Below are 19,700 nucleotides of genomic sequence, written 5' to 3'. Positions count from 1 at the left end.
TCAGATACATCATATTTTATCCCATACCATCAAGTTATAAAAGCTATATTGGCAGGAACTATGGAGAAACCACAGACCATGGACTGGTTCTGCTGCAGTGACTGACATGGGAAAGCCAGCATGGACAAGTGTTTGTTAAAACAGGTGCTGCAGAGATAAAACCCCCAGGATAGTTTACAAGGCTACAAAAAATACTCACTCAAAGGATCTGTAGTATTGTAAGTCCTGCTACTGCTCCATGAGGCCACTGCCTCAACATAGATAGTATTAAAAGCTGTCACTCCAGAAGAGAAGAAAAAGCCAAAGAGGGCTCTCTGCATAAACTCTGAAGCAGCCCACGTAGGACAGAAGCTGCAAACCCATGCAGCTGCCCAGCCTGTAACCAAGTTGGAGAGGGAGAGACATGGCTGACAGAATTTTGTGCTGCACTGCAAAAATAGTGGGCTATGAAAGTGTCATCCACATTTTGCTCAAGGTAGTAAATGGCTGATGATATTTTGTTCCTATGTGGTTTACTTAGTGTGTCTAAGCCTCCTTGTCTTTTATAACTGCTCCATCTTCAAATAGGATCCATGCAGCTAGAAGTCAATTTTACATGGACTGCTTTACTAAAATTAAAATTTTAGAAATTTCTATTCCTCAGCTTCTAGCCAAACCACTTTTCCCCAGCCTTTTTTCAGGCTGCTATATGACCCTTCCAGATAAATGAAGAGTATAACCCTCAGTCCCTCCGCCTTCCCCCTCACCACCTCACTAAAGGCACGCAGGTGTGCCCTGCTCAGGGCTCTTAAGGAGCTGCACTTTTTTCTCTTTCTTCCATCTCAAGTCTCCAGATCTTCAAGTTGACAGTGTTGTGATAGCTGAAGATCCAATCATACTTATTAAAGCTGATACAGAATGGAAATGTTCAATAGAAAAAAATGCTTTATTTCACAGATCGAGAATTCCTAGCTACCTTTGCCTTTCTGTGTTCTAGGCATGATTATAGAGTATATGGCAAGTTTCTACCTCACCATCATTAACCTCTCGAGTCTGAACTCTTACGGTGATAGTAGAATTCTTTTGCAGCACGCTGCTTTCAGTCAACAACCCAAGGCAGTAGCAGACATCTGCCTGGGCTCAAGCAGTAGGCAGTAACGCTTGCTGCTAAAGAACCCAAGACTCGTTCCGGGGGTCTTTACAGAGGGAGCTTAAGAGGAAAAACATTTACAAGCTCAGCCAAGTTTAGGGAGATATTGTGGGGTAGTTGCCATGGTGATTAGACTCACTACAGTGACCATTTCTTACATGTCTCAGCTGCTCCATCCTGTACAGATATCTAGCAGTCAGGAATATAGTATGCCTGGGCCAGGAAAAGTAAAATATTGAACTAGAGAAGGGGTCATCTCTAGACAAGAGAAGAAGAGGTAGCTAAAAAAATATAATATACATATGAACAAAAAATGATTGCAAGAGTTGACACAAAAGTACATTCTAGAGAGGGCAGTTTTATTCAAAGATCTTGCTATGCATCTCAGTTATAACCTTGTCATGCCATGCAACCTGTTGAGAAAGATTTGGTCTGGCAGCATCATGACATTGTTCCAAGATCCTGCTATGGACTCTTCCCTTTCTACATTCCAGCCCAGTGGGAACTCACCTTTATTTTTATTAGTAAAGGTAAAAGTTCCTTCTCACAGATTCTTGAATCATTGATATATATTATATATAAGTATGGTGTGTATGGATTTATTAGCAGACCTGAGCAGGTGGGTATGCTGTATTTTCCTAGGACTCAAGTATTCTGCTTTTTCTAGGACTCAGGTATTGTAGTATTTCCATTCAGTTCCAAGAGCAATACATTACTTTATACTGTTGGTGATGTGCCACAGAAACAGTCGGTCCTGCCTTGTGTTCAGTGATGACTACAGAGTTAGTTAATGGGCAGTTACATGTTTCAGACTAAAAAAAGCAACCTGTGAGAAGAGTTTTGCTAATCCAACCTTTGAAATCCTGCCTCTTCAAAAATGTATATATCTGCCTCTGCACTTTTGGACACTTTCACAGAAAAAAGGTACAGTGGACCAAGAACACTTTTATTTAAAACCATTTTTGAAAGCAGAAGTGAAAGTTTAAGATGTCTTGGTTTGGAGTTTCCTCCTTCCCTCCCACATCTATAATATATTCCTGGGCAATAAAAAGAAGAACTAACCAGTACTACTCTTTGTTTTGAGTACTCTTTGTTTGCAATGTCCATATAATCACTGAAAATTTATAGTAGCAGAGTAAGAGGTCCATAATACCATAGCTTAAGGAGACAAAACTGACGGAGAAGATCTGCTTAATTCATTTTGCCCTATGACTATTTCACATAGAATATGTGAACCTTTGGGCATGGTCCTCCCCTTTAGAGGACTGTGTCCTTTGAAGTAGTTTCTTGATCACTAGATTAGAAAGTAATACTTGCTGGCTTACTTTCCAGCTTTATTTATGACTTTCTAAGGATAAAAATTATGAAAGTATCTCTCCCATGATCCTGCTCTGGTGTGCAGCTTCTGAGGCGGATGCGTTCGAGTCCCATTTAATAAAGAGCAGAATCGAATACCGGATACAGATCTCATTTCCAACCTTTGCTAGATGAACCCTCTGAGAATAGCTTGATTATTGTGATGAAGGAGAATCAGCACCTGAGTGGGAGATAATACTTCTCTGTGGTGCTATTTCAGTTGCTTTCATTTGGGAATTCTCTGTCAGAAGCCAGAATGAAAAATGGAGCTCCATATAAATCAAATGGACAAGCACTAAGCCTACTCCAGGGTTAATGCCCCCTGTGTCAAATATTTGAATACAACTGCTATTTGTCAGACAATGTTAAACTGACACACACAGTCTGTATTTGTCTCATCAGAAATAAATTCTAACTTGTACTAAATGTGCAAACCCATAGCCATGGTAGATACTTTTTGCATTCATCATATGAGTGATCACATGATGTTATTTGTCATGATAACCTAAGCATCATACTTTGGAGATGAACTACATTCACATTCTCTGTGAACACCATGTCCTTGCTTCCCCCTTTCCCACTGCCAATTTATTTGGAGAATAATAAAAAGGCTTTCTAAAACTGGTGCAGAGTGAATAATCTCCTGAATATTTATTCCCATTAAAAGTAGACGCTTTTTCCTTTCTGTGACTATTTTTCAAATAACAATGCTTTCAGCTGGTTTGTTTATAAAAAAGGCTGCAAACATTACTAAAGGAATTGGCGGCTTTTATTCACAAGAGAGTTTTCTCTGGAAGGGGAATGTTTGGTGAATCCTCTTTCTTGCTTACCCCCAGCAGTTATCACTGAATATAAAGAGGTTGGATGAGCCCCGAAGAAAGTAGGAATGTTTGTCCCTATAAGAGCATGTTAGAAATACCAAGTTAGTGTGACTAATGGATAAGACAGAAAGCAAAGCCGGTGATCTAAGATGAATAGAAGCATTAGAGGGAAAACCAGGAATGCAAATCTCACTTTGTTAGAGACACAGACCTTACGTCTGCTCCAGAGTTTTGTTTCATCAGCTCTTATAAATCATAGGCTCCTTCACTGTACAGAGCAACTGTAAATTCTGCAAAAACTGGGAGATGTAGAGCCTGTAGAAGCTGATGTTTGTATTCAAAGTTGCTTGATGGAAGCTGCTAAGCAATACTGAAAATGCTGGCAGGAATCCCAGAGTTTGGAGGGAATTTCCATGTGCTGACTCAGACATGAATTTTATCTTGCCGGAATCCTACACCTGATCCTACTGAGGTTATGAAATCTGGAAGCAAGACTGAATTTGATGTGAACTACTGAAATTCTTAACAGCACATTTAGAAAACACAAAAAAGGGAGAGTTGTGGATGAAAACACACAATATATAGCTCTCTATCATATAAGATACTCTCTGAGGACAAATTAGAAAGACACTCACTGAACACCAAGTCAAGCAACATCATCCAGGAATGGAGGCAGTAAAATTCTTGCCCTGCCACACTGACAATACAGATTAATAGGTGTTAGCCTATCAGCCACAGAGAACCAGCTATGATCAAAATGTGTTGCTGTTGGAAATACCTTAAATTCAGAAGAAAATACTGATGGCCTTTAAGACTTGCCATTTCCTGAATTGTCTTCTTTATGTGCTACTTTTAGCAAAACGATCTTCTATACTTATATGTCAGTATGGAAGTTAAAAATCTTAATAAGCTTTTTAGATATATTAGAGTACAAGTTCAAAATTACTAATAATTTTTCTAACAATTCTAGTGAAAATGGAAATGCTAAATTTCAGGGTAGATGTAGAAGTTAGATGATTTTTAGGAAAGAGAAGGCCATACAGGGTCTATCCCAGCCCCTGTGAGAGCAACTTAATTGAGTTGCAGGGCAATAATAGAAAGAGGCCCTTTGCTAACTAATGCTTATGTATTCCTATAGGAAACTTGCAGACAAATTCTCCAGATCCTGCTTTTTCTGTTTCTCTTTTCATTGTCAAGAAAGAGCTGCTTGCTGGTTATGTCTTTATTATCGTGTAATGCTTTAAAACACTTTAACATCTCTATTTACATGGGACACATCATCTCCTTCCTTCCAAAATCTTTGAAAACTTATCACCAACCACAAGATCTATTTTTCAGACTCTGATTGGTACTGTTCATGTCTTGAGCTAATAAAACAATACAGAGAAATGCATTTGATAAACTACGTCTCTGTCTGATCTGGCTCATCAAAACTGTCACGATTATCTCAAATTTCTTGTTGATTTGAAATTTTTGTGAAAACACCCTACACAGATTTCTTAATGTCTCAATCATTTCTCAGCAGTTTTTTGCAAGCACTCAGTGTTTCAGCATCAAGCTCATGATATGATGTAAACCAAGAAGGTTGCTGAGACTAATTAGAACCTCTTCCCAGTCTAACACTTGCAATTAGAAATTGGAAATGTTTGTGGCTGCCTAAGAGATTGGTTAATTTTTTTCCTCTTTCTGCTATTAAAAAAAAAATCAGATAAGACCAAGGAAGTTTAATAAGCAGTTGATTATGGACATGTTGGAATAAAAGGATAATGCTATTACGGACAAGATTTTCAGAAGCAAAATAAAGTTTTAATCCGTTGAGGTCAATGGCAAAATTCCATTTGGACTCAGAGGTAGTAGGATTTTAAACACTGCCAAGTACTTTCCAGAATCAAAGTTTTTATTTAGAAAGAGGAAAAATGATTTAACAAGTGGCAGCAGTTTTCAAAAAATCTTAGGAAAGTGCTACTGTATGCCCTATTTTGCACACTGAAAAAAACAAAAAAATCTATTTTTTCTGAAATGGCGCTTATTTTGCTCATAATAATAGCTAGTTTAAAAACAAAAGGAAACTGCATTGAAATATATAGCTTTTTTTGTAATTTATTTATTTCAACTTCCATGCCCTTTAGCTTCAATGTCACTTTATTTTCATGGAGCTGCTTGAATTTTATTAAGGTTTCTTTTTTCTTGATGCTACCATATTTGTGTTGACATAATTAGAGCTTGTGGTCATGGAATAACACTTATTTGGATGAATATTCAGCATTTATTCAGTACATGTCCTGTTTCGTTAACAAATTCTAACCTACAGCTCTTCCTCTCCAGTAACAGAAAGCAGAGTTCATGAAATTTGCAGTACATTTTCTGTGAATGAATTCACTTAAAACATTAGGGTTTTTGTTAGCAACTGTATTCCCTGAGGGAATTTCTGGGTGGTAGCCTTGGGTTTTTTGCATATAAGGAAGACTTTTTTTGTTTTCAGTTAAAATTCACATCAGACTTTCTTACTAGAAATAGAGATACATGGCATTATTTTCACACAAGGCTGCATTTATATAGTAGGTTCATACAATTTCTAGCAATGACATCAGACTTGTGTGTTAAACACGATATTCCATGTGATAAATAGTCCAGTGTGTGGCACTGGTATAAGACACAAGGTCCTGCCCCATCATGAGCAGAATGCAAAAAAAATAATTTCTGCAAAATACTTCGAAGAGTTACTCTTGTATGAAGCAGTTGCTTACTCATGAGTCACCTCCTCTTGTGGTGTAGGCAACCTACTGTAACAGGCTAACTTGTACCCAGATCCTTTTTTAGTTCTCTCACCTCCTTTCAATCTGCCTGTCATCTTTCAAGACATGTCCCTGTGCATGTAAAGAAGCAAAAGCAGCAGTTCATATCACCTGGGTGGGTATCTGTGGATTTTGGAAGATAGAGAAAATACCTGTATGGATATAAGCACAGGAAAAGTTCAGTCTTCAGTGGACAACTTGTTTAAGTTCCAGTGTAGGTGTGCTCAAATTAACAGGGGTCTGTGATTTTTGGCGCAGGTCTGAAAAAGGAAGAAAGAGAAACTATAATATAGAATAAGCTTCTTATTTAACAAAGTACACATCTCAGCATGAAAATTCACTTATGTTCCTCTAAGATAAACAAAACCTTAAATTAATTGGGAAGAAAAAAAATAGAACAGGCAACATAGCTAACTGAGCTGTGAGATTGTGGTAGGGCATATCTACAGAGTATTTTTTCAGACAGATTTGATCTCACACTTCCCATTCCCTGAGCCAATTGCAAACCCCAAATCTCTGTATTGGCAGACATGTAGCTGTAGTCTTCACAACACTCATTCTAAACTAATAAGTCTGGCAGAGGGAGAGAGTATATTAGCTCATTCTTAGTTCCAGCAGCTACCCAGAAGGCATTACAACACACTTGAGATATATCTCATACAAGCTACTGATATGCCTGCACTGCACAGAAGTGACTGCAGTGTGCTGTAGGGACAGCTCAGGCACCAGGAGTTCTGACAGCTCAAAGTGAGGTATTATACCTTACATCCCAGGCAGGCTACTGCTGAATTAAAGCTGGTTTAGCTGTAACTCCTGTGGTTGAACCTATGAAAAGAGTCCAGTTTCTTCCAAAAAAAAAAAAAAATAAAATCAGTATTCCCAGAGCAGTGTGCATGCTTTCTATTCATGAGCTCAACAAGCACTATTTTAGCCTCAGGTACCTCTGAACATTTCCTGGGTGTAGAGTTCATGTAATATAACTTCTAAAACGTGCCTTGGTTACAATGGGAAAAAAAACGCTGTAGGAGTGGGATGAGCTAGGAGAACATGTAACATATGGTCAGAGGAAAGAAATTGGCACTTTGCTGTCCCTAGCATTAAGCTAAAGAAAACTGCACACTTAAGAAGAAAATGAGCATAATATTTTTTTTTCCAGACCCCAAGTAGCATATCTGGAGCTGTCAGCTGAATTCAGGGCAGAGTTCAGTATTACTGATTCAAAAGCGGGACCACCAGTAGCTTGTTTACTCCTTACAGAGACAGAGGCTGAAGGTGCTCACCTGGGGGCCAACAAGGCCAACAGCACCTGAGGCTGCATCAAAGGGAGCGATCAGTCCCCTTTTTTCAGCATTCCTGGGAGGGCATGTAGAGTACTGTGTCCAGTTTTGGGCCACCTGGTACAAGAAAGATATGGATCAAATGGGGCAAATTCAGTGGAGGCCCACTAAGATGGTCACGGTCTGAAGCACTTGCCTTATAGAGTAGAGGCTGAGGGACCCGGATTTGTTTGCCCTTGAGAAGGGAAAGCTCTGGGGGAACTAGGCAGGGCCTTCTAAGACCCACGAGGAGGATACCAAGAAGACAGAGCTGAGCTTCTCACAGCAGTATGTGGCAGGAGGAAAAACGACTGAGCATACATTTAAATAAGAGGAACTGAGACAGTCCACAAGTGGAAGAGGCAGTCTAGGGGCTCATGCAGTCTTCGCACTTGAAGGTTTGCAGGACCCAGCTGTATAAAGTCCTGAGATATGGGATTTGACCTCATAGCTGAGCCTGCTCTGAGCAAGAGGTTGAACTAAAGACCTATAGAGTTCCCTGCCAATCTCAATTATTTTGTGAGCCTATTAATCCAACTTTTTTTTTGGAAGGTTACAGGCTACTTTGGAGGTTACAGTGCTCTCAAGCACTTCCATGGCTCAGACTGCTCATAAAGCCTCTCCTAAAGGCAGTAACTGTAAGCAAACATGTTTTGATCAAAATGCTGGCTGAAAAAAATAACTGTTTCTTTCAGGCTTTACTCTGAGGTGACATTAGACCTTTGCATAAGTTTCACATGCAAACTAATGCATGTGAAACTTCTTTCCACAGCAGATGTCTTTTTTTGCAGTCCTTCATCACTGCTTAGTTCCCCAACTGCATTTTCCTTCTCTTCTCAGATTTTTTCCTTTGTTCCCAAGCCCTTGCTACATGTAGATATAAATTCTTTTACTGAAATTCTTTTTAGTAGAATCTGCTTCAAAAATACACACAATGGAAGGAATTGGGTGGATTACCAAACACCATCTGATCTGCAGCAACAAATTACGTACTCTCAGCCCATTGAAAACTTTGTAGAGAAGCCTTTTAGGTTACGTTTCTTACATTTTTTGTAAACTGAAGTCTTGCTTTACCCTTCCAATGAACAAGAGTGTGCACTGGTGTTTAGTAGATAAGCAGTAAAGTTTTAGGGCAAAATTTCTTGCTTTGGGTTTCTGGACTCTTTTTCTTTCGGGTTACTGTAGAACACCTCTAAAGAGGCCAGTATGATATATATTCAACTGAGAATCAAGGAAGACAGTTCTCCTGACCTCAGTGTCTTCCTTGGTATGAAGGACAGTTGGTAGAATCAGCCTTATTAATTGGGATATTTATATACTTACAATGTATCTAACTTCATGGCATGCTACTTTTGTGCATAGTACTCTCATGTGTATTGTTTAACATCAGAATAAGCTGTGTGTCCAATCTTTGAGTATTCCATGTACAAGCTATTTTGAACATTCAGTTGTATTAAAACTGTGAATAATTAGAGAAAGAAAACAGTAGTTTGACCTGAGGCAGCGAGGGGGAAACGGACTTGAGAAATGCTATGAGAGGCTGACCATTAAGTTATGCCCTATTTAAGAAAAAGTAAGAGTCATTAATTTCTACCAATATAACACTGGAAAAAAAAAATAGATGCTTCACATGGACATCTTGCTTACCTTAATGTACTCTAACATTTTTTCCTATGTTATCTAAAATATAGCTAAGTACTTTCCCACCACAGTTCTGGTTACCTGCAGTTGGCTACAAATGGCACTTGATCACACCACCTTTATTCAGTATAAATCAAAACTGTCTCTAGACCCTGAAATTGGTATTTTCAAATGAAATTGCAGGATTTAGGCATCCACAGCCCTTCTACTTTTATTGGGAATAACAGTATTTGGTTTGGGGTTTTTTCTTTTGAGAATTTCAGCTTGAATTCTTAAGTTCCCAGAACATAACTGTGCTCAAAAGTAAGACAGCTTTTTGTTGTTGTTACATAACAATGAGTCATTATTACATTTAATTCCTAAGAAATGGACATGCACCACAAAATGAACTTTTTCTTTGTTCTCAATTAAACCCACAGGTACAGACATTTGTCTTTAGACCGAGACGTTTGTTTGTACTATTCCAGCTGCTCAAATATATTTAGACATTTCTCATTCATCATTGGTCATTCCCATGCCTTTAGGTAACGAGTTAAATGTCGTTGAAGTCAAATTATCAGCCGACTGAATGTCTTGATCTAGTGTACTGGCATAACTGAAAGGCTACATAATGCTGACTTTAGTCAGACGGCCAAATGGTATCATCTGTTATTTCTTGTGCTTTGATTTGGATGCAATGAACTGAATTTTATCAGCAAGAAATTAAGTACGAAGACTACTCATAGGTCACTTGTAGAAGAGCTTAGCATAAGGAGGACACCTGGGCCGCAACTTAATACTTGATAACATTGCTTGCATGTAATTATGTCAATAGCTCGAATGTGCCTTTGCAAGGCTGAAGTTGCAAAGTGGTGCTACTTCTGGATCACATCTTCAGTCCTTGTTTGAGCACTGTTGATATGAAGCACTCAAGAATAAAACTAAATAGATGGAATTTTCCCTAAATAAAAGGAACTACCTTAGAAAGAATTAAAGTAATCAGCAGTAATTTACTCCTACTCTCAATCAGTGATAAATTTAGCCACTATGAGCTGCTGGGAGAGTTTCCTAACTGCTTACTTTTACAGACCACACTTTAGAGCAACCTATGGGTTTTTTTAGCCTGTGACAGCCTGACTTTCTTTGGCTTCTGCTCAGCACTCCCCACTGATTATCTTAGCAGATCTTCACTGGTCTCACAGACTTACACAGATATTATTCTGAAAAGCCTAATTATTTCCACTCGCAAAAGGCTAAGGCTAAGGAATGAAACCTAGGTCATTTTCTTTGCTATGCCTGTGACTGAAAGTCTTGAGGTGTGCTTAGTTCAAACAGCCTTGCTACTCTGTTTTCAGCTGCAGGTAACCACTCTATAGCAAAGACAGCTGAGTACATCCTCTGAGCACTTCTCAGTGGGTCAGTTTGCACACAGGTGGACTTCCACATGCTTTAACTACATGCCTCAGTAGGTCAGGGCTTAGAAGATCTATATCTTACCTACTTTATTTGCTGTCAGTCAGGGTTGGTCTTAATCTAAGAGTCTAGTTGTGAGATCTGAGATGTTGCGTGGACAACCCAAGAGGTAGAGATAGTAAAGGAACGGTCATCTGGCTTCTGTAGTGGAGCAAAGTAAGTCACCCTTATAAAAAACAATGAATGAGGAGGACAGGAAGACCCTTCCTGGCAGTAGACTAAAACTTGTTTGTTAGGGTATTTTAAATTAGACAAACGTAGTCAAACTGAGACTTACTTCACATCAATATTCAAAGTGAGAAACAAGATGTACTGTGCTGCCTTCAGACTGATGAAGCAATAAGGTATTCAGTGAAGTGAGTCTTAGAGTATCCAACAAACAAGAAGGTACCTGAGAAAGCCACGGATCATAGGTTTTGATAGTTATCAGAGAATCTGTCTTTCAAGCTGCTTATCTGTGCTAAAAATTGGTTTGAGCACTTCAAATTGCAAATGCCCAATCTGCACAAAGTGGAAGTAATATGCTGACAAAGTCCTGTGCAGGTACCAATCAACATTATCCTGGATGAGCTACAATATTGCTAAGATGTTTTAAGGAGGACCTGCCAGAGAAACATTACAGTAATTAACCCTGATTGTCAGAACGTTGGGCAGCTCTGAGTCTCAGGAGCTGAAGCATTCAAATAAATAAATAAAAGGTTACTTGATGTACATCACTGCTTAGGGACTGCAAGCCTGAAACTAGCATCCTGAGTCCATAAAGATAATAGCTTGCTCACAATTGATGTGAATGGAGGACAACGGGAACCTTTAAAGGTGATCTGTAAAGGCAGGGGGAAAAAAAAAGGGTTTGCACCATTTTCACTTTTTTTTTTAATGACTAAAGAAGGCTTGAAAGCCTCTGCCTCTCCTCACATTTCACATCTTATCTGATCTGCTTTCCTAGATGATTCTACAACAGACTAGAGGGAAAGTATAATTATGATGCCACATCATACCACGGAAGTAATACTGAGTTAGGCGAAAAAAAGGAAATGTTTTTTTAAAATTAAAGCCACAGAGCTCTTGGTAGGGTTTTTTAAATGCATATTTTTGTTGGCAACTACTTAATTTTGAACTCCATTCTTAGACATCTCAGTTCCATTCCTTTCAAGATTCAATACTTCCAGTTCTACAAACAAATGCAGAAAAAATTGATAAATCCATTTCTTTGTGTACTCCACAGATATCTCCCAGGATATAAAATGAAACCTGATATTACCAGTATGTTTAGTCAAAAAAAAAAAAGAGTTTAAAATAAGTGTGAAGCTGCCACTCTGTGTTGTCACACAGCAAAACAAGGAATGATAGTAAGTGGCATAATGCCATTCTCTCTGCCATCTTTGAATCTGTAAATGCTGCAACATTAAAAGATGTGTGTTTAAGCTCTTAAATGAGATATCGTGTAAATAGCATCAATATCTGACACATTAGCATACAGAAGTTGCTACAGCAGCCTATTTAGCATGAGTAACTCAACAGGATTGAAAGAAACTTGGAGATAAAAACCATGTTCCAGAAAAAAAAGTACACTGCACAAAAATGTATAGGGCTGGGTTTTCCTGGCAAATTACATCAAGATTGGTTTGAGGGAGCTTTTTTGTGACTAATGTTATTGCTCAGCAACAGCATTTACTGCCTGAGAGGGAGAAGGAATAATCAAACCTGACCCAAACACTATAAATAGATATTCCACATGGGAAAAAATTTTGAATGATTTATGATAGCCAAAGCATACGTTAAATCTCTCCAAAAATAAGCACAGATAGGGAAACAGTCACAGATGGCCAAAAGATCAATCAGAAAATAACCCACAGGAAGCTTAGTGCCAAAAGTAATTGACATAATCGTCAAATCAATTTCTGATGGTACAGACACTTTTGCATTCAGTCTCCTTCCTTATGCTGTAGATCATTTAGCATGTCATTCTCATCACTGGCACGTGTTGCCCAATAGAAGCTTGTAACATTTTTGAGAAGTCCAGGTACTTTCTGGAGTTTTCTTTCCCCATGCTCACAAAGATGCCAGGTGAGGACCAGGTTATTGTTTCTGGTATGTGAGCATTTATACAATATTTACTTTTGAGATGTAGCTTTATCACCAGATATTTTCCCTTTTGTGTACAAAAATAGACAACCCTAGGGCACTGTGGACCTTTGTGCAAGATGTTCCCTCACAATGATTACAGGAAGGGAAGAAGTGCACAAACCTGGTTGCTGACGAGCTTTTCTGGCCAAGCCTTTAGGTCATTGGTCAGAGCAGTGCCTTACACAGTTCAAAGATTACTGCAAAAAGTCATAATGGAGAACACTTCTCAGGAAAAAAAAAAAATCTATTGTTTCATCATAACTAAAGTACTTTTCAAAATCTGAGAGGTTTAAAAGTAGAAAAATGAGCACATTGTCGTATGTGGCAGGATAAAGCAGAGAGAAAGGAATTCTACTGGGAGATACATACACTGAGGAACTGAATCCAAAATAGAGTTTAATGCTTCTTTCAGGCAGTAGATTGCCAGCTGAGGAGCATATTTTTGGTGGTGTGATCAGTAGAAATCACACAATAGTAATTTCTGACTGCCTAACTGTCCATAAAGTGCTTATCTGTGCACTACCCAGAAGTTTAAAATTGTTCAGAAGCATAATAGTTGAAAAGTGTTTGAGGTATTGATGGATATTTATGTCTGCTTATCTGAGGAAAGGAGGCCTCTGCTTATTTCAATCGGCCTGAGCACAAAACTATAATGTTTTTTGTGTGCTTGTGCAATATAAGAAACATATTGAGCGTCCTAATTTGTGGTACATCATTCAGAAATATCTTGGCAATCTAGGAATCTCCTATGTTTTGCAGCTAGTGGAGATTTCTGTCACTTTGGGGTTGGATTGGATTTTTTGGACAAAAGGGTAATTTCTGCTTGTCACAAATGCTTGCTGCCCCTTTTGGGAATGAAAGGCAGAAGAGGCAGGTGATTCTTCCGGAGGCACGCCAGGATGGGAAGAATCCTTCTACATGTAAGAAAATAGGAAGCAACATACAGACAGTTAAATACAACAGGGATAGAGGGCAGACTGTCCTAACTAAGATGATATCATTCGTCCTAATACATTTACCAAGACAGTACAAAGGGCTGAGTTCCCAGCATCCCACAGCAAGCCTGAGCGCACTCACTACACATAATAAATCTGTAATCTCAAACCTGAGTCTCTACAGCTGCTCAACAGTAACCCAAATCTGGCCCAAGAGATAGACCCAAGTATTTCCAGACCTAAAAGCATAGGTTCCTTAGCACTGAGCTAAAGGAAAAATGTTGCTGTGTGTTGCAACACCAAAAGTTGTAATCCCCTGCGATACACATACACATTTATACATACATGCGAACATATATATAAAATAGGCCAGAACTGTTAGCCAACCTCCAGATATAACTATTTGCAACCAGATAGCACAAGTAAGCAATTTCAAATCTTGTAATGTAAAGAGGAAAAATGAAACTTTACTAAAAAATGATAAAGAACGAAATTACACTTCAAATTAGATTTTCTAAAGAGATTTTTCTTTTTAACTTGTTCAAACCACAGAACGCTGAAAAACTAGCTGGAAATATGATTGAGATCCAGAGTGTGTGCTCCAAGGATGGAAATCTTATTTGTACTACGTAAGTCCCAAATCGTTAGGGGTTGAAATGAATCAAATTGATACATATAGAGACATCATGTGGAAAGGCCTTTTCTATGTTGTGAATGATGATGGATTCATGGAAAAAATAGACTTTCATAAAAAATAGAGTATAATTTGGGAATGCCTACAGGAAGAAAGCAAGAAGTATCTAAAAAGTGGGTTTTTTGGGTGTTGATTTTTCTGAAAATTCATATCCATTACGAGAATAAAGAAATGCACAACGAATATGATGCATGCAGTCAAAGAAATAATGCAGTAAATAATATATAATTTTGGTCTATATTTCATTTCTGTGATTTCACTTATATTTTATAAGTCCAAGATGTTCAATGATGAGTACAGATTTTGGATGGACAAGATGAAATACTGTAATTATTCAGTGTCTGAAATGCCAAATTGACATGCTTTCCTCCACCCTCAACACCCCAGCCACTTTTCAGATTTCTTTTGTAAACAAGTCAATAGTTTCTTCTCACATCTCTTCATCTGCCTGTAAAGGCCTCCCTTTACATCCACCTTTTGCTGAGGGGATACCTCAGTTCACATCTCCTGGTGCAACAGGTCAAAACAGTTCCCTCAGAGCTACTGCAGTCTATTATTATGTGAGTATTGTTGCCTTGATGCAGTAAATATGAAACTTACATTTCTTGCAAGGAATTAGATTGTATGGTTTCTTTGCTAGACTTAGTGAATGAAATAACTCCCTCCTCTAGTAATAAATAGTAATAAAACCTTTTGCTGACATTTTAAAGAATAGTGCAGAATGCAGGTAAAACACTGCAGAATTGATTTTGCACTTATCAAACAAGAAGAAATGTAATTATATTGCATTTCCCCAAGGATTATTTTCTATTATCTAGCATCTTTCTTTTAAAAAACTTTAGTATTCAGTAGGCTTCTATGGAAGGCAGAAGGATTCCAAGCCACTTCAATTCCTGTATTTTTCTTAGAGAGGCACATGCTCCTTAGAGGGACCAGTGTGGCTCTCTATTTGTGCCCTTTTATTTCATCAAAAAAACAACTGGACCCAATTTTTCTGTGGAACTATGGGTTCTAAAGTGAAGAGAGTTTCTGCTTTGCCCTTAGATCTCCTTTTACAGCCTGCTGTTTTGCAGACCCTTATGTCACTCTGCTAAGATAGGACTAAGAAAATTTCCTCTCATTCAGCTCTTGATCAGGTAAGATTTTTCCTATGTTTTGGACCACATGTACACAGGAATAACCTGTGTTTTACATTCCTGTAGAAGAAAATTTTGGTCTTATTAATTTTTTTTACTGCATTCTCTTCTTGGAATGAATGGGATGGAGGGGGGGGAGCTCTCACTGATATGAGGTAAGAAAGAATTTCGGTTCCTATTACTACATGTAATTTCTCTGTCCTTCTGAATCCTGCCTCTGTCAATTGTTGGTGTTAGCAAGGTATCTTGACCCTCAAAGAAGAGGTCTGTGCCTTTGAGATAGTGTTGGACTAGAAAGCCAAGCAAAATTCATCTAAATAAAGGTGAGGATGGCTGACCTGTTGGAAATAAAGAAGTATTACTTCCAGGCTCTTCTTAGTGGTGCCAACTACTAGAACAAGAGGTTATGGGCAGAAAAGGACGCACAGGAAGTTCTACCTGAATACGAGAAAGGTCTTTACTGTGAGAGTGACCGTGTACTGGAACAGGTTGCCCAGGGAGGCTGTGGAGTCTCCCTTGCTGGAGATATTCAGGAACCATCTGGGCACAATCCTCTGTCATGTGCTCCAGGATGACCCTGCTTGAGCAGGAAGGTTGGATCATAAGACCCACTGTGGTTCCTTCCAGATTTACCCATTCTGTGATTCTAAAACTGTCTGGAAAGATAACCATTGACCTCAGTGAGTGTTTGCTCTGACCTGAGGAATATCCAAATAAACTTTGATACTATTGCATTTCAAATAAAAACTCAAATACCAACCAATTCATGATTTAAAAGCATGAAAACTATTGCAAGCAGTTATCCCTTTTAGTACTACTTTGCAGTTTCTGCAGCATCACAGAAATAGTCCAGTGAGTGAAGTTTGAAAATAACAGATAATTTTAAAAGTCTTAAAAAAAAATCATTTAATTACTTTTCATTTCTCCTATTTGCACTTGATAAATGAACATATTAAACTGTGAAGACTCGGGAGCCTCTAAAAGCCTTTGATGTGTATAAGAATAATCTAATAATTAACCTCAGGATTCACCAGCATGACTCATTGAGGTGAAGTGAAACAGTGCTTTTGGTGAAGGGAATTCCAGATCTGTCAGCCCCAAGGAACCAAGCTGGCTTCATTCTCTTCTGCTTTGTCATGGAGAGCTGTGAGCTCCCCTTGATCTACCTTTTTTTTGCATTTCATTCTTGATGAGAGGATCTTTTTTCAATGCAGTGATGCTGGGTGCATAATTTTTAAAATGACAACACTGAGAAGTAACATTTGGCTTACATAATACATATGCAACAGGAAGATATATTTTCTCTCTGGACTATTTTTTCCAGTACCTGATATTAAAGAACATTGTTCAGCCTGGGGTATCTATTAAATACTTTATATTGATGTGGTTACTTGAACTAAGCGTGAGCCCTCTCTTTAAAGTAAGAAAGCCTATGCTCACAACTTATCGTGCTTTGGTAATTACAGCATGAATACTAGTCTTACCTCTGCTCGAGAGAAGGACAGTACTTCAGCTTCTACAAGTGCCACTGAAGAGGTGCCTGTTTTGTGTTAATAAATTGCTCCCCTTGCCTTTAACTGCAAGCATAACAATTCATAATAATGCAACTTCATATTTGTACCAGGGCCAGAAGTGGTCGCTGATTTTACGTACTCAGAATAAGTAAGTACTTTCATCCTAATTTTGTAATGTACTGAAAAGCTTCAATGCCAATTGGACTGAATTGTAAACGAGGGCATCAGCAGCTCCCTGAAAATGAACACTCAAAACCTGGAATTGATTAAGGAGTGGACATTTAAAAACCTGGGCAGCAGTTTCTGTTGTCTGTGACTATCTGAGTGCTTTTATAATACGCTGTGGGAGCCAAGGTAGTCTCAGACTCACTGAAGATGGCCACAATGATGATACAGTTCAGGAGGGAGAGGGTTGACAGAAATGTCTGCAGATTTGTGCAGCAGCAATACTAAGAACAAAATTACACAAATCAATGCTTTAATCTAGTTTGAAGATTACCTCTCTGTAAGCATACCCTGTCTTAGAGCTGCATTTCCAGAGTCCTTTTCAAAGCAAATCAAAATATGCACAAGAATGAGACTCAGCGATGCTATGTACAATATGTTCCCAGTTTCACAGATTTTACCTAAGTCTTTAGAGGAATATCTAGGAGAAGTCAGGGTGAGGAAAGATTACCCTTGTTGAACCAAGGAAGAACTAGCCAAGGAGGTAAAACTTCTGAGGTGTCCTAATACTGCCCCTTACCCTTGAACACCAAGTAGTAATTTCTCAGTGTTAACAGAAGTTATCTTAAACCTATAGTTGTAATGTTGCATCAGGGAAGGGGTAATACATGTAGTAATATGTTATCACAGAATCACAGAATAGTTTGAGTTGAAAGAGTCTGTAAACATCACCTATTTCCCACTCCCCTGCGCAGGGACACCTTCTACTATACCAACTCGCTCAAAGCCCCTTGAATACTTGCACAATTTCTGTGGATTTCCCATCCCTGCAAGTGTTCCAGTGCCTGGATTGCTCACAGACAGTTGTGTTGCTTCCCCAGCAGATATCTGGGTGGTTGAAATGTCCCATAAGGTTGAGAGCTTGCGAGCATGGTGAATCCCATATCTGAAGGAAGAAGTCCTTATCAACAGGCTCCCCCAGTCAGGCACCTGTGGTAGACATCAACAACAAAGTGCCCTTTGTTGGTCCTGTCCTTGATTTTTACCCACAATTTCTCAACCTGTTCATAGCTGGTTTGTGCTCTTATTCTCTCCTCTTAGTCAAGGATTCACCAGCAGTGACCGACACTTTCATTTGCAAAAAACTAATGAATTTCGTTATGCCTTGAACTGAGGGTCAGAGACTCACAAAAACATCTGAAAGTACCTCTCAAGAAAGTAGATAGATGCTTACTTTCTCTCTCAGAGACACTATATTAAATACATCTCCACTGTACATCCACTTACTTCCCAGTGCACATCCAAGTCCAGATCTTCAAGATCACTGACACACCAAATTAATCCATGTTTTTTTTCAACTTACAGGTTTCAAAGCATTTATGTCTTTCAAAAACAATGTAATTTATCCAGATTAAAGGTAGTATGTTTCTTCTGTTGAAGTGAAGCAACAGATTTATTCAAAATATTACTTGTATTAGGGTAACCTGAGATACAATTGCCTGGGTGAAATTTCCCTCCATCTGTGATGAGTCTGACTGAGTCATACTGATACTGAATTTATAATTTATTTATTGCTGTCAAAGGAGCTTCCTTTCCTTTTGTACTTGAATGCAGTGAAAAATCTTAGATGAACTGTAGTTAATAATGGTTTATGGTCAGCCTGGGAGGGCACTTCAAGCAGTCATGTTTGCTTTTGACCATGTTCTGTTCGATACTGTCACTGCTGATATGGCCAATGGAGTAGGGGGAGTGCTTGCATTAGTTAAGAGGTTCAGCACTTGAAAGACTTCATAGGATTTCAAAGCCAGGTAAATATCTTCAGTTTGGAAGCAGCAAAATAGGGATTTGGAAAAAATAAGTGGAGCCTGGGAACTGAGGATGAGGATTTTAAATGGGTCTGGTAGCAACTGGCTGGAAAATAATTCAAAGTTTACAATGTGCAACAATTGTGTATAAGGCTGCTGCAAAAGAACAAATCTCATTCTGGGATGCTTTAAGAGCACTGTTGGCTGTAAGACATAGGAATGAAATTATTCTGCTCTACTTGCCACTGGAGAAGCCTCAGTGGAAGCACTGTGTCCAATTTAGGGCATTGCACTTAAAGACAGATGTATACCAACTGGAGATAATCCAGAAGAAAGCAGTAGAAATGATCAGCCAAGGAGGAAAGGCTGAATGAACTAGCCTCCTTTCATTTGATATAAAGGAAAGCAAGCAAGAAGGGTGATAACAATCTCCCATTTTGTAAAAGTTTGTTCTAAAAAGAAGGTGGTCAGTTATCCCTCAAACCTAAGAGAGGGAGGCCTAGGAGAAATCAACTTGCTTCCAAACAAATTGTATTTAAACTATATAAAAGGGAGAAAAATCCAGTCACAACACTTATGAAAGCACTAGAGCAAGATGACAAGATACAGGACAAATTTCAATTTTCAATTAATGAAGATTTTTACTTAAGCTAATTTAGGCTTAGGTGTGGTGGGTTAGGCATAATTGATTCTTGTTCTTTGAAGGAGTATGAAGAAGATGATCTCTTGATGTCCCTTCCAATACTGAAATTTCAGAAGTGTGAGTTCCACCCTCCCCTTTCTCTGTGCAAAATGGGAGTTCAGAGGTGGTGCT

The sequence above is a fragment of the Lepidothrix coronata genome, unplaced genomic scaffold (assembly GCF_001604755.1).
Source record: "Lepidothrix coronata isolate B3197 unplaced genomic scaffold, Lepidothrix_coronata-1.0 Scaffold166, whole genome shotgun sequence".
NCBI lineage: Eukaryota > Metazoa > Chordata > Aves > Passeriformes > Pipridae > Lepidothrix > Lepidothrix coronata.
The sequence above is the reverse complement of the archived record's forward strand: the minus strand, read 5'-3'. Positions refer to the sequence as shown.